This window comes from Nannobrachium achirus (assembly GCF_963921795.1).
Source record: "Nannobrachium achirus genome assembly, chromosome: 10".
In the NCBI taxonomy this organism is placed as follows: Eukaryota; Metazoa; Chordata; class Actinopteri; order Myctophiformes; family Myctophidae; genus Nannobrachium; species Nannobrachium achirus.
The window spans coordinates 5540029-5555966 of record NC_137819.1 but is presented as its reverse complement, the minus strand read 5'-3'; positions in this window follow the sequence as shown (position 1 = coordinate 5555966).

Here is a 15938-nt window from a genome sequence, read left to right as displayed (position 1 = left end):
CAGCGGAAAAGTTACCCTAGAAATAAATAAAGTATCCCCAGGACTATAATGTGTTGCACTGTTGGGCAACCACACTAATTAATTTCTCAGTGTATTCATTGTGACTTGCGTTAGTGCAACCACACTTGCAATTTCCCAGAATTGCACCTTTCTAGTTCTGTCTGTACTGTACATCACTGTGTTTCAATGTATTCTGAACTATACTTAAGTAAAGATGCATCTATTCTGCAATCTATGTGTCTGGTGTATTTCTGTGTGTTCCACTGCACTACAAGACCTCCACCATGATCAATAGACCCTATTCACGCCCCGCCCACTCAGCACATTTCTCAGCAACTTCCTGGTGCTTTGAAGGGGAAACACTGCTAAAAGCCCATAGAGTTAACACAGACATCGCCAACAAATCATTATTTCGAACGGTAAAGTAAATTATAATGCTTTGTGCCTTTACTATCTTGTGTTCTTGATCATGCTAGCCGTATTTTATACTTTACTATTCGGAAATTGCATTAAATTTGCGATTTCTGTGTGTGCACCAGGAAGTTGCTGAGAAATTTGCTGAGTGGGCAGGGCGTGAATAGAGTTCATAGATGCAACTTCACATGCTGTTTATATAGTTTTTGGAGCGGTGAAAGCGCTCCCAATAGACAGGTATGTCCGTGGGTATGTCCCTGGCTGGGTGGCTGGGTGGGTGGCTGGGTGGCTGGCCGTGTCCGTAGCCTGGCAATACCTTGAGTGGCCACACACAACACACTAGTTAAAGGAGGGGCGCTGTTTTGTGCAGGCCAGGCACACTCACCACTCACTCACAGGCACAGTTTACAGTTTAGGCATTTAGCAACACACACAGGGTATAACTGGGGCAGTAATTATACTGCCCCAGTTCCAGTCACATCTATCCATACTGTCAATTTCTCCCAATTTGAACCTGTCTCTCTCTCTTCACTCTCCGAATTAATCTCTCATCTAAGACCCACAAATTGTCCCTCAGACTGCATCCCCTCCCGGCTCCTCATTGAGGTGTTTGGTGCGGTTGGCCCATTTGTTTTATCACTTTTAAATCTATGTCTTACCTCTGGTTGTGTCCCTACCGCTTTTAAGCATGCAGTCGTACAACCCTTACTCAAAAAGAAAAACCTTGATCCAACAATCTTATCACATTTTAGGCCCATTTCCCAATTGCCATTTTTATCTAAAGTTCTGGAAAAAATAGTTTATAACCAACTTCAGTGTTTTTTAATCTCGCAAGGCATCCATGAGAAATTTCAATCCGGTTTTAAACCTGGCCACAGTACCGAAACCGCTCTTTTAAAGGTTTTTAACGATCTGATTTTAACAGCCGACAACGGAAAACCCGCCGCCCTGGTGCTCCTGGACTTATCAGCTGCATTTGATACAGTGGATCACAGAATCCTATTACATCGCCTGGAGCACCAGGTCGGCATCACCGGTATGGCTCTATCATGGTTTTATTCCTATCTCTCTGATAGGAGCTTCTCTGTCCAATTAGGTCAATTTTCGTCACCTCCAGCCCCCCTCACATGTGGGGTGCCACAGGGCTCCATACTAGGCCCTATCCTTTTCCTGCTTTATATGCTCCCCCTCGGTCCCATTCTGTCCAAACATAACATTTCCTTCCACTGCTACGCCGACGATATCCAATTATACCTGCCCCTCAAATCAAATTCCATCAATTCATTCCAGCCACTACTCAACTGTTTGCACGATATAAAAACCTGGATGGACGCTAACTTCTTAAACCTAAACGAAAGTAAAACTGAAATCATTATATTCGATCAACACATGGCCCCATCACTCACTATCCCAGACCCCCTTCTTTCAAACATCCACATATCCGCCAAAAATCTCGGTATCATCTTAGACAGCACTTTCAAATTTCATAAACAAATCAATTCCGTTGTCAAAACCAGCTTTTTTCAACTCCGTCTCCTCGCCAAGGCCAAGCCATATCTCCCCAAAAAACAATTAGAAATTGCAATACACGCCTTCATCACCCAAAGACTTGATTACTGCAACTCCCTATACAGTGGCATAGACCAGTCATCCCTCAGAAGATTACAACTTGTCCAGAACGCCGCTGCTCGCCTGCTGACCGGAACTAGAAAACGTGAACACATAACCCCGGTCTTAGCCTCACTTCATTGGCTCCCAGTAAGATTCCGTATAGACTTCAAAATCCTCCTCTTCACATTTAAATCCATAAACGGTCTGGCCCCCAAATACCTCTCAGAGCTCCTGAAACCCTATGCCCCCACCAGAGTCCTGAGATCTGCTGATAAGCAACTACTGGTTGAGCTGATTCCCAAAAAAACGACCAGAGGGGCCCGCGCTTTCGCGGCTGCAGCCCCCAGGTTATGGAACAACCTGCCCCTTTCAATTAGGTCTGCTCCTTCTATAACTGTTTTTAAATCTCAGGTTAAAACTCACTTATTTTCTCTAGCTTTTAATCTCACCTGAGGTCTTTTATATATTTTGCTTTTATAACGCATATATGTGTGTTGTTTCTTTTCTTGTTGACACCGGTTATATGTACTGTATATATGCTCATGCTTTTATTGTTTGCTCTTTCTCTGTACAGCACTTTGGTCAATTTCGGTTGTTTTTAAATGTGCTTTATAAATAAAGTTTGATTTGATTTGATTTGATAGCTGCTCAGATTCACCGCTCCACTTCGAACAGAGGTTTGATTTTTTAGTAACTTTCCCCTTCTGGATTTGAACCCGGTTTCTTCCACACGTGCTGAAATGTTTAACCGGTGAGCTACAGTAGAGCCTGCCTGCTTGATCAGAGGATTTAAATTGAATATTGACCATTGGGTACAAATTTCGTATAAAATATAGCTTGATATATTGTAAATTGCAAAGTTTAAGTAATTTCACTTCTACTACAACATCTCTAGAGGCAAATATTGTGCTTTTACCAAACTACCTTCATTCGAAAACATTGTTTTTTTCCACCACTGGACCCATGCAGCTGTAAATCTAAGACATGTGCAGCTGTGCAGTTTCTCTGATGTTGACACATAATTTATAACATAACGTTTTTGCCAAGACCAGATATTAATCAATCGATCCTAACAATGATCCCATTGGGATAGAACACAGTACTATGCAGTAGATATCTTCAGGAAAAAAATAAACATTTGTAAACGTTGTGAGCATGTAGATGGGCTATTTTCACAATGGAATAGATCGAGAAATGTAATGCCAACTCCCTCAATTCCAAGTGCTTGTGCAGGGTGGTGGGAGGCGTCCCCAGTTAAAACATGGGGGGAGGGTCCCCAATTATGATTTATTTTGGGGGTCGCGGCCCGAAAAGGTTGAGAACCACTGGGCTAAAAGGACCAAATGCATTTTGGCGATTACGTTTTTGGCGAGTCTGCCTGACAACTGAAAAAACTATGCTTTAAAAACATTTCAATCTACAAATGATTTATTACATTCTTTAATATCAATGCATTGCTGTATTAAAATGTACATCAGAAATGTTCTGTGATGCCCCACACATTGAGTCTGTCATTAGAGGTGTGCCTGCCTTGCTTAACTGTGTCCTAATAGGTGAGCTGGGTGGGGCCTCATTGGCTCGTTGGGCTAATGGCTCATGGGAGAGCACCTGGGCCCGGGTGCCTCCAGGAGTCTACAAAAGCCCTGCCCATGCCAGTCTGAAGGAGAGATCCAGAGGAGGCAGACCTGTCTCCACCATGCCCTGTTGTTATGTTTAGCTTTACTTTCCATCCAACACCCTGCACTACACCATGTTCCACTCATCCACATTTACACCACTGATCACTGACTCCACACTTCATAGGATCCTTTTGGCCTGTTGTTGACCACCTTTAGTTTATTGTCCTAGCCTTTATTTAATAAATACACCTTGTTACACTTTTGCCATGTCTCCTCTCCCCTTCGTTTTGTTACTGCTTGAGCCAGCCGTGACAAATGGGGGCTCGTCTTAACGTGAGTATTTGAACTTTAAAGTTGGTTAAAGTTAAATATTTTTGTGCGCGCGCCTACAGAGGTGTTTTTGATAGCCGGTTTGTAACTAGAAGTAACTGGGGTTTCCCTGTGTCGTAGGGTAATTTTTGCCAATTTGATGCGGTTGGGGAGTTTGGCTCTGGATTCCCCATGGTCTAATTTGACGCGGTTTTCAAATTATTTTTCGGTGCGTGCAGTCTTTTGTTTGCTGTTTTGTTACCGGTAAAATGCATGTTTTGAGTTACCGTGTTTTTGCGTTGGGCATTGGAGTTATTTGAATGTAATTGGAAGATGAGTTTTGACACACTGGTACTGAGGTATTGAGTATTTGGTTGTTTGGTTGTATTGAGCTGGTGCTGGTTGTCCCAGGTGAGGCACAGCCACGCTTGGTTCTTTAAACCTTCGTGGGTTTATTATTTTTCTTGTAGTTTGGGGTCACTATTGCGCCTTCCGGGGGCACAGTACTTGGACGGCAGCGTGACTATCAACTGGTTGCGTTGTCCCCAGTATATTAGTGCATAATTTCCCACGCAGACCTCAGATAGGGTTGAGTTAGATAAGTTTGAGTTAGGCAGATAGGGGGACGCTCCTGGTTGCTCAGCCACTCCTGTTGCTCAGCCAAAGTTTGTATCAGTGTGTTAATTAACTTTTGTCCATCGCATTCATACAGTAAATATGGCCCAAATTGATGATTTTGTGACGTCGCCGTCTGAAGAATTTTTGGATCTTTGTAGTAAAGAGCAGCTATTGGAAATTGCTGACCATTACAAAGTTGACGTTGGGGACAGGAGACGTAAAACTCAAACAATTAAATGGGTGTTAATGGCCAATTTGACAGAGATTGGTATATTGCCAGAGACTGGGACAGAGGGAAGCGACAGCACTGTGTTGCCGTTACCTAGTCAGGGTCAGTTTTCATTTGAACAGCAAAAAGAACTTCTACTTATTCAGCTGGAAATGGAGAGGACTAAACAACAGGGGGTAATTGAAAAGGAAAGGGTTGAAATGGAAAAACTTAAGATTAATTTGCAGAGGGAGAAGGTAGAACTGGTAAAAGAGGGTAAAATGGATCAGAAGCTGTTGGAACCTGGGGGAGGCTCAGCTGTTGAAAAGCGGCCTTTTGATTTGGTTACTAATTTGAGGTTGATGCCAAAATTCAATGAAAAAGAACCTGAAACTTTTTTTTCTTTGTTTGAAAGGTTGGCAGACTCGAGAGGTTGGCCTGCGGCTGACCTGACTGTGATGCTACAGTGCGTTCTAACTGGGAAGGCACAAGAGGCCTATTCTGCGTTATCAGTAACTGATAGTTTGAGCTATGCTAATGTTAAAGCTGCTGTCCTTAAAGCGTACGAGATGGTGCCCGAAAGTTATCGTCAGCGCTTTAGGAATAATAGAAAAACTGATGACCAGTCATATTTGGAGTTCTCGCGGGAACTGGTCATCAACTTTAACCGGTGGCGTATGGCTGCAGGTGGGGACACAATGGAGAAGTTATGTGACTTAATACTGTTAGAGCAGTTTAATATTGCCATTCAAAGTCGTATTGCTACTTATGTCACTGAACAGCAGACTAAAACTGTTGCAGAAGCTGCTGCTTTGGCTGATCAGTATGTGTTGACACACAGAGACTGGGTACCGCGGGGTGCCCAAGTTACGTACCGGGAGGGTGTCACATCCAGCCATGGGGAGGGTGGTCACAGCGCGCCTTTCCATAGGAATTCGAAATCGGAGGACGGGAGAAGTTGGGCTGCCCGTGACGGTGAAAAAGCATGTCATTACTGTGGCAGGAAAGGTCACATTAAAGCAGACTGTTATTCCTGGAAACAAAGAGATGGAACGATGGAGGTGAAGTCGACTGCGGCCATTGGGCCTGTGTCAAATGTGAGGTCGGTAGGTCCTCTACATGAGAGCGAGAGTAGTCTCGGCGGTGTAGATGAGGCGTTTCGACCGTTTGTGGAAAGGGGGTTTATCTCTCTTGTGGGCTCACAGGAAAAAGTACCTGTGACAATTCTGAGAGACACAGCGGCGATGAGCACGTATGTTCTTGACTCACTCCTACCATTCTCTTCACAGTCTGCGACTGGGGATGCCATGTTGAGCCGTGGTATGGGCATGTCTGTAATCCCTTCTCCTATACACAAAATCAATCTAGAATGTGGCCTGGTTCAGGGCCCGGTGGAGGTGGCGTTGCGTACTGCTTTACCGGTGGCTGGGGTTGATGTTCTCCTGGGTAACGAGCATGCTGGGGCTCGTGTGTGGGAAAATGTGTCAGCACCTCCATTGTTGAATCGCATTATCTCCTCTAAGCCTACTAATGTGATCTGTTCAAAGGCTAAAGTGAAAATTAGGCGTTCGTTTGGTCAGCGGTCTGAACGTCGGAAATTCAGACCGGGTGAGCAGGTGTTTGCTCTGTTGCCTTTTCAAGCAAAGCTTACAGGTCCATACACTGTTGTTGAGCGTATGTCGGAGGTCAGCTACCTCATTTCAACTCCTAATTTTCGCAAAACTACTCAGTTATGTCATGTAAACCTGTTGCGACCTTGCCATGGTCGTGAGTCAGCCATCATCAGTCCATCTTCTCAGTCAGTGGCAGTGACTGAGGTAGAGGACTAAATGGTTGATGTGTAGAGCGGTTAAACCAGTGTACCAGTGTCCATATCTAATACTTGCTCTCTTTTGTTTTTTTTTAGTGCCTGGTGTTGCAATCCCTGGCCTGTCCTGCTCCTTGACGGCATCATTGCTATAGCTGAAACACCGGATCCAGCCGTTGAGGGGGAAGGAGAGTCCAGGAGTATTGCAGGGCCAGGGCTATAGTATAGAGTGTTACTAGTGCACTCTATTGGTAGACAAATCATTGAAAAGTACTTAAAATGTAGTAAAACCATGGTATACATTAATGTTAACATTGATGATGTAGAATGCACTGATTTGGGGGTATATTATTGCATTTTGGTCTAATGGGGTTTGTTATCATTTTGTTATCCTTAATTGAATTAAATTAAGCACCTTAAGTAAATAGTTTATTTACTGGGCCATGGATCCTAGTGGGATCCACGACTTTAAGGGGGGGGGTGTGATGCCCCACACATTGAGTCTGTCATTAGAGGTGTGCCTGCCTTGCTTAACTGTGTCCTAATAGGTGAGCTGGGTGGGGCCTCATTGGCTCGTTGGGCTAATGGCTCATGGGAGAGCACCTGGGCCCGGGTGCCTCCAGGAGTCTACAAAAGCCCTGTCCATGCCAGTCTGAAGGAGAGATCCAGAGGAGGCAGACCTGTCTCCACCATGCCCTGTTGTTATGTTTAGCTTTACTTTCCATCCAACACCCTGCACTACACCATGTTCCACTCATCCACATTTACACCACTGATCACTGACTCCACACTTCATAGGATCCTTTTGGCCTGTTGTTGACCACCTTTAGTTTATTGTCCTAGCCTTTATTTAATAAATACACCTTGTTACACTTTTGCCATGTCTCCTCTCCCCTTCGTTTTGTTACTGCTTGAGCCAGCCGTGACAGTTCAAAGAAATAATAATAGTCAAAGTAGCAGATCTACAGGCTCTGAGGTCAGAGGGACTGAAACATCACCTCAATGCATGAATACAACTGATGCTCAGTGATGACAAATGTTAAGTTAAAGTATCAATACTGCAATATAGAAATACTCTGTTAGGTTACACCTAAGTATGGTTGCCAGCTGATAAGCAGATTCTGCCAATGCAATGGGAATGGACAATGGAGCAGATTTTTTGAGAAATCTGCCATTTGTGCATTTCTCCAAAAATCCACTCCATTCCCATTGAAATGCATTGGCAGAATCCGCTTATCAGCTGAAAACCATCATTTGGTGTGAGTCGTGTCATGTGACCGCGTACCCTTACAATTAAAAGTCCAGAATTCAAAATGTACAAACGTTTTGGTATCGTAAAAGTGCTCATTAGGCCTATACAAAATGTTTTCAAATGTAAAAGGATTTTTTTTAAAAGAGTTTCATAATTCTGACCCACCAAATTAATCATAATATTTGAACTGGGGACCCTCACCCTGACAAGCACCTGGACTGTTTGACTCTGTTCCACAGATAAATATTGTGAATATTGTGATCTTGTAGCTATATTTAAAAAAAAAAGATACCCCTTGTATATTTTTTTTTAAATTTGGCCAATGTTTGACCAGTGTCTTGTTTGTTTGTAGTTTGAGGATTACTTGATGCAGTCTTCTTCTCCTTGCAGCTGTTCCCTTCAGTGGTCGCCACATCGAATTATCTGCCTCTGCCTCCTCTTCTTTCAGAACATCCATAGACCATATTCACACCGCGGCCATCTTGGATCACATGACTTCCTGGGATAGCAGCCTGCATTACAAAGCATTGTGAACAACTAGAATATCGCCCGCCTTCGGCGGGTGAATCCTAGTGTTCGCACGCTTCGCGTGCTCACATGCACACACGCACAACTGCTCCAAGCCATGTTGCCCACAAAAAGCACTGTTTCTTCATGTATTTTGAGTGTGTGTGTGTGTGTGTGTGTGTGTGTGTGTGTCATTAATTAACATTATTTATTATTATTATTAGTAATACTAATATTATTATTTCACTTAGCTAAAAGTAAGCCTACTGAAATTGATGTGATGACTGAAGCAAAAGAGTTATGTTTAATAATAAGCACTAATTACTTAAATGTGACTATCTCTTCAATACATGGAGTGTATGTGTACTGTGGACTGTATGTGCATGGGACTGGAGTTTATCCAGACAAAATAGTAACATTCCCACTGTGTCAGTTGGGGGGGGGGTGAGAGAGAGAGAGAGAGAGAGAGAGAGAGAGAGAGCGAGAGAGAGCGAGAGAGAGAGAGAGAGAGAGAGAGAGAGAGAACACTATGACTTACACCTTTCAACAAAGAAAACACTCAAATACATGATACTGCAATAGCGATTTGCATATAAAAAAGGACATTAATGATAATTGGCGCGGTTGAGGTGAAACAGTTAGGCTAAGTAGAAAGTGTGATCCAAGTGTCGCCAAGTGTCGGGCCGCCAGTTGCCCCTTGTATGGCCTATAGGCTATTTATTTTGGGAAATGACCGCATCTTGCTTCTTCGTGGGCAATGTTCCTAATGTATGGATGTTATAGAGTGTGGTCCTGTAGGTTCACACTCACCCAGGAGGCAGCCCAGCTCCTCATCCAGACATCTGTCAGATCAAGACTTGACTATTGTAACTCTCTCCTCACTGGTCTCCCGGCATGTGCACTTAAACCTCTCCAACTGATCCAGAATGTCGCGGTACGACTGGTCTTCAACCAGCCTAAGTTCTCACATGTCTCGCCCCTTCTCCGCTCCCTCCACTGGCTCCCGGTTGCGGCCCGCACTGAATACAAAACACTGATGCTGACCTTCAAAGCAGCCAAAGGTATGGTTCCTCCATACCTACAAAACCTGATCAACCCCTACCCCCCCACCCGTTCACTTAGATCAGCCAACACAGGGATGCTGACAGAACCCTCGCTAAAAACCCCAAGGCAAAAATCCACTCGTCCGAGACAGTTTGCCCTCCTGGCCAGGCCCCCAAGTTGTGGAATAAACTCCCTGTCGCACTTAGAACAACGGACTCACTCGCTAGCTTTCGCCGTGGACTGAAGACTCACCTTTTCAGACTCCACCTAAACCCTTAGCACTACTGAAACACTCAATGACCATACATGAAGCTAGTTAGCATTTGTTTTTAGGTTTTTTTTAGAACCTTTTTTCTTTTTTTCTTTACTGATTACATTGTTTTTTCTAGATTGATATTCATATGCATTTGTTATATTGCTGTTGATGTACTGACATATTATCTTGTTCATTATAGTGATGTTTTATCTGCTTATTGTAAGTCGCTTTGGATTAAAAGTGTCTGCTAAATGCCTAAACTGTAAACTGTAAACTGTTATATGACGTCTAACAATTGTTGGGTTGTGGCTAACTTGGCTTGTTTTTATTATGCCCTGCACAGTCCGTGCATATTTATTTACTAATCAATCGATTAAATCAATTTGGAAAAAGCTTCGATTTCATTAAAGTTTCTTTAAATTGATTTATGAGTTCCAATCTGGCTTGAGGATCCCATTCCACTGAGGCACAAATATTGAGGCCTGGTCTATCAGTCTTGATAGAGCAACAGTAAGCTGGATGTTCATAATTACAAAACCAGAGGCAGCTCCACAGATGATGTCCAACCCAGATTTGGCACGAATGCTGTATGCCGCTAAAGTGTGAAACGCCCTACCGAATGCCTTGAAGGAATGTAAATCCCTAGCTTCCTTTAAAACAGCACTGAAAAGCCGGCTGACTACTTGCAACTGGCAAATGAAAACAAAGCCTATCCCAACCTCCGCCTGACCTAATACCATTTTATTTTAGCATTGTGTTTTTTGGAGCGGTGAAAGCGCTCCCAATAGACAGGTATGTCCGTGGGTATGTGGGTGGCTGGGTGGCTGGGTGGCTGGCTGGCTGGCTGGCTGGCCGTGTCCGTCCGTAGCCTGGCAATACCTTGAGTGGCCACACACAACACACTAGTTAAAGGAGGGGCACTGTTTTGTGCAGGCCAGGCACACTCACCACTCACTCACAGGCACAGTTTACACTCACTCACTCACTCACTCACTCACTCACATAGGGTACAGCTGCTCAAATTCACCGCTCCACTTCGAACCGAGGTTCGATTTTTTTTCTTCAGCTTAGTACTGTGTTCTATCTGTCTGTCATTCAATGTTATATTAGTTAAGAAACAGTAACTGTCATGAAACTGTACTTTTTCCTATGCAAACTTCAAATAAATTATTCAATCAATCAATCAATCAGTCAATCAGTCAATCAGTCAATCAATCAATCAATCAATCAATCAATCAAATCAATCAATCAATCAATCAATCAATCAATCAGTCAATTAATCTATTTAATCTATTTATCTATTATAATTTACGGTATTAAGTAGAACACTTTAATACCGGTATGTGAAAAATACATTTGACTTTAATCATACAATAAAGAAGAAATTAGAAAACAAGCACCCAACAAATAACCTCTCAACCTCCATTCATGATTCATTGTAGTAATGCTGTAAAAATCCACATGGGGGCAATGAATGAACATCACATGGAAACAGAGACTGCAGTGTGATCAAAATTCAATAGGGCTATTATTATTACACACACATGCACCAAGCATGCCTATAGCTATACACACACGCACGCCCCCCCCCCCCCCCACACACACACACACACACACCAAATGGCAGCTTTCCATTTCTGAGAAAAGAATGTAAATAAAGTTATGTTTTGTATGTGTCTTAAAAACCCTTTTGTTTACTCTATAACAGTCAGTTCACATGTCAGTTGTTATGCTCAGTCTAATCAGAGTGGTTCTAGAACAGGGGTGGGCAAATTTGATGATTGAGAGGGCCACTACATTTTCACACTCACAGTCACTCCAGAGGGCCACAATGCATATACATAGCAAAAATAGCCGATCTACAAGCTCAAAACGCGTCGCCCTAAATAGCCGATCTACAAGCTCAAAACGCATTGCAGGGCGACGCGTTTTGAGCTTATAGATCTGCTATTTTTTGCTATTTTTTGAATTGGAATCCCAAAAACTAACTTTATTTTTTCTTCTTTTGTTTTAAAATGTCAAATGCATTTATATGTTCTTATGTTAACTTTATGAACTTAAATACAAAAACAATAGACATAAAAAATACTATAACATTTTAATACTAGTCATTTAGCTACTAATATAGACTGAAGTAATTAAAGCTGGTAATTTTTTCCATGTTTGGAATTGTAACAGCTGAAATCAATAATATATCAGTACTCCAATATTAACCTGGCTGCGGGCCGCATTAAGTGAAGGTGGGGTGGGGGCCGCATGTGGCCCCCGGGCCGCCAGATGCCCATGTATGTTCTAGAACATCATCAGTCATACAACTGGTGAGGACAGTTGGTGTGATGAACATCACCAAGTAGGGTAAGTGATATGTCTTTGTTAAAATAAGTGTTAAATAGCTCCATATTCTGATGGTAATCACTGATATAGAGCAGGGGTCAGCAACCTTTTTGAAATGACGTGCCATGTTTTTATTTTCTAGACAGTCAGTGTGCCATGTCAACATCCATTTTAATGACACCCCATCAGAATTCAGACATATTTTGATTGTCAGGACCTTGTTATAACAATCATTCACTAGTAAGAGACCTCACAACTGAATAAAGTTTAATGGGTATATTGAACGATAAGGGGCGGACGTGATTGTGTACTATGAGGAAGGGGTGGATGTGATTGTGTACTATGAAGAACCCAGGTAGGGCGAGACTCAGGGTGGGGGTGTAGTCTCTGGAGCAGACGGCCATCGATGGTTGATTGGACAGGACAGGCCATCTCTCCTCCGACAATGCCCCCTGAGTTCCTGGAAGAAGTAGAGAGAAAATATAGAAAAAAGGGGGGGAATTTGTTGGGGTGGATGGAGGGTTTGTTCGAGACCATGTTAGTAGTAGGAACGACTAAGTGATAGCTCACAGGTGTATTCATACTGAGGTGATTACGGCGGGGATTGGCTGGCCGATGAGAGGAGGCAGGTAACTTTGATAAGATGATTGAGAGCGGGGGAGTGGCTGTGATAGTTGGTGCGTGGACTCATGAGATGAATGAGCAGGGGAGTGGCTGTGATATTCAGTGTGAGATCTCTACTCCCGAACCTATGTTGTAACCAACATACATTTAGAGCAGTAACCTTCCTGACTCCCTCCCCATGAAGTTCAGAATTGTAATGTAATGTAGAATTGTGTGCAGGATGTCATTTGCTGCAAATTGGGTGACTTAATGTAATTGACCACGTTTAAAACAATATTTGATTTTAAAATCCGCTTTTTCAGATTTCTGCCAGTGTGCCAGTGATCACCCTCCCCTGTGCCAATGTTGGCACCCGTGCCTAAGTTTGCCTACCTTTGCTCAGTAGCAGAACATGCATTTTCAGGTCAGGAGGATACCTATTTTATCCAATCAGGAGAAAGAACTCACACAGGATACAGATTAAACAGGTGCAATAAGAGGTGATGACACAAAGAAATAAGCAGATATATTGGGTCCTCTCCCGCGATTGGCTGATGATTGTCAACCCACTCGAACATGTATTTTCTCTTATCAAGGGTAGACTACTATCAGAATATATTTTCTATAGCAATCGGTAGACTATTATCAAAATATAGTATTTTACCCCCACCTGTTACTCTCTATAGCAGGGGTGGGCAACTTTGATGATGGAGCCACTATATTTCCACATTCACTCCAGTGGGCCACAAGGCATATACACTCAAAAATAGCAAAAATAGCCGATCTACAAACTCAAAACACGTAGAGACTACGACGCGTTTTGAGCTTGTAGATTGGCAATTTTTTATTTAGAATGCGAAATTATTTTTTGCTACTGTGTTTTTTAAGTTAATTTCATTTGTTCACTTTCTGAACTTAAATACAAATACATTGGACAAAAAAGATAGTGCTGCCAGGTCATTAAGTGTTAAGTGTTAGTTCACCTATTTTTGACATGAAGCTGTGTGAAATACTTCTGGTTCTGGTCACTTTATATTTTAGTAATATAAAGTAGTTCCGGTGATTTGGCATGGGCTCATGGCCCAATCATTAAAAATAGACGAATCCACAAAACTAGCTTCATTTGTATTGTAGACCTATTTCTACCAAATAGACCAACTTTCGTTCAACTTTGACCCCTCTGTCACATGGTACTATTTTTTGTGTCCAGTATCACTACGCCGCTGCAACGTATTTCCCCAAAACAAGGTGCTTTGCAGGCAGCTGATCAGAACAAAACCTCACTCTATATGGTAGAAACAATACAAATGGCGCTAGTTTTGTGGATTAATCTATTTTCAATGATTGGGCCTCACCAAATGGCCCCCACCCCATTGGAACTACTTAATATTCATCTAAAACTGACCAGAACTCTGACCACGGGACTCTGGTAATCAATTAATACATTTGTAACCACTGTTTTAATGGCAAGTATTTCACACAGCTTTATGTCAAAAATAGGTGAACTATCACTTTAAGCTACTAATATAGACAAGAGTATGTTTGCATGTTTGGAATTACAGCAGCTGAAATCAATACTATGTCAGTATTCCGCATTAAGTGAAGGTGGGGGCCGCATGTGGCCCCTGGGCCGCCAGTTGCCCATGTATGCTCTATAGCAATGGTATATAGTCCTTTTACTTAGTAACTTTTTAATCCAAAACACATCATTTGCCCTACCCTTAATGTACTGTATGCAAGTCAACTGGGGACCACAGCATGATTGCGATACATGGCCATAAAGCAGCTCACACCCTACAAATACTCAATTCTGATAAGGAACTAAACTGGCACACACGTCAAGTGTGTGTGGTAGTATTAAGTCTTATTTAGAGCAACTATAGAGTCAGTCTTGCATTATTGCATAACCAGCTGGTTATGGCATTACTAAACTAAGAATCCCAGATTCGTAGATTATTTAGAACGGCAGGAGAAACCAAGGGAATACCCAGGGGCGTCAATTGGGTATGGCAGGGGTATGCAGCTGCCATACCCTGGGTCCAGGGGGGAAAATAAAAGTTACTTTTAAATATAAATCCATGAATGTCTCTTTGTCTATCTGTGCTGGTTATTATGTTGTTAAATTACAGTAAAATAACTACAAATGCAAAATTTGACAAAATGGTCACTTTAACAAGGTATTATAATTATATTCTCTTTTGCTGAACTGACACCATTGGGAATACCCAATGACATCATCAGCCCGGCCAATGAAACGTAACAGCTTACAGTTGACGACAGAAAGGATGCTACAATAGTCACACAACACCCAGTGTCGGATCCAGAATGTCTTGATTGGTATAAGGCCTGGAAAAGACCCGACCCACTTAGCGTATTACTTATCTCATTAAAGACATGGTACTGTAAGCCCAACCTACGTATTTGTTTCTATTTGTTTATCATGAATGATTTGTGGAATAATGTTTACGATCAAGTGTGTCATTTTATTCACTGAATATTCAAGTACATACAGTGACAGGGTCATCATGATGACTACAGCTAAAATGACAGAGTGGCTGACTTGATACGTAGTTTTCAAAATGCTTAAGATAAACTGTGATATCGTCACTGTCGGGCAGAAACCTCGTATCTGTTTTCAAATTTGTACATTTTTTTTCTCGCAAAGTGAAGCACTGCTTCATCACTCAAGGCCGTCGCACAAAAGTAGTGAAAAGAGCTTTTCACTACTTTTGCCTCGCGGTGCGAGGCGTTGTGTGCTTGTAGATCGGCTGTTTTCACTAGTTTAAATCATTTTAAAAATGATAAATACAAAACAAACGGTTTTGGACATACAAGGCTTCCACCCGACAACGACGATATAAGTATTGTTTAATGATTAAACTTAAGGTAATTTAAATGTAAAACACCAGCAATTCAACATTACACAGAGTATGACAATTCACACATTGAATCCAAAAGTCAAATTTCACTGATGAGAATTATGTTGTACCATTTTTTAAACATCCTTATTAATTCCCCTTCCAGAATATGATAACATTGCTGAAAACAAACATCAGAAAAAAATATTATATTATAGGCCTATTACCAGAAGAAACACCTTGTCACCTGTTAATATATCATACATAAAATCACCTGTGATCAAACCCATCTTGATCAAACTCCCCAACCAGTGATTGCAAAGCATCACAAATGTATGCTATATGCATGTCAGACACCACACACATTGCTGCCTTAACCTTCATAGTGGATTGTCTTAACAAAATTATTGAAACGAAGCGGATAAAAGCGCCACACTTTTTTTTAGGCTTCTTTAGGACATAACAATGGATTTTAGCCTTGGATACAAAACTTTATTT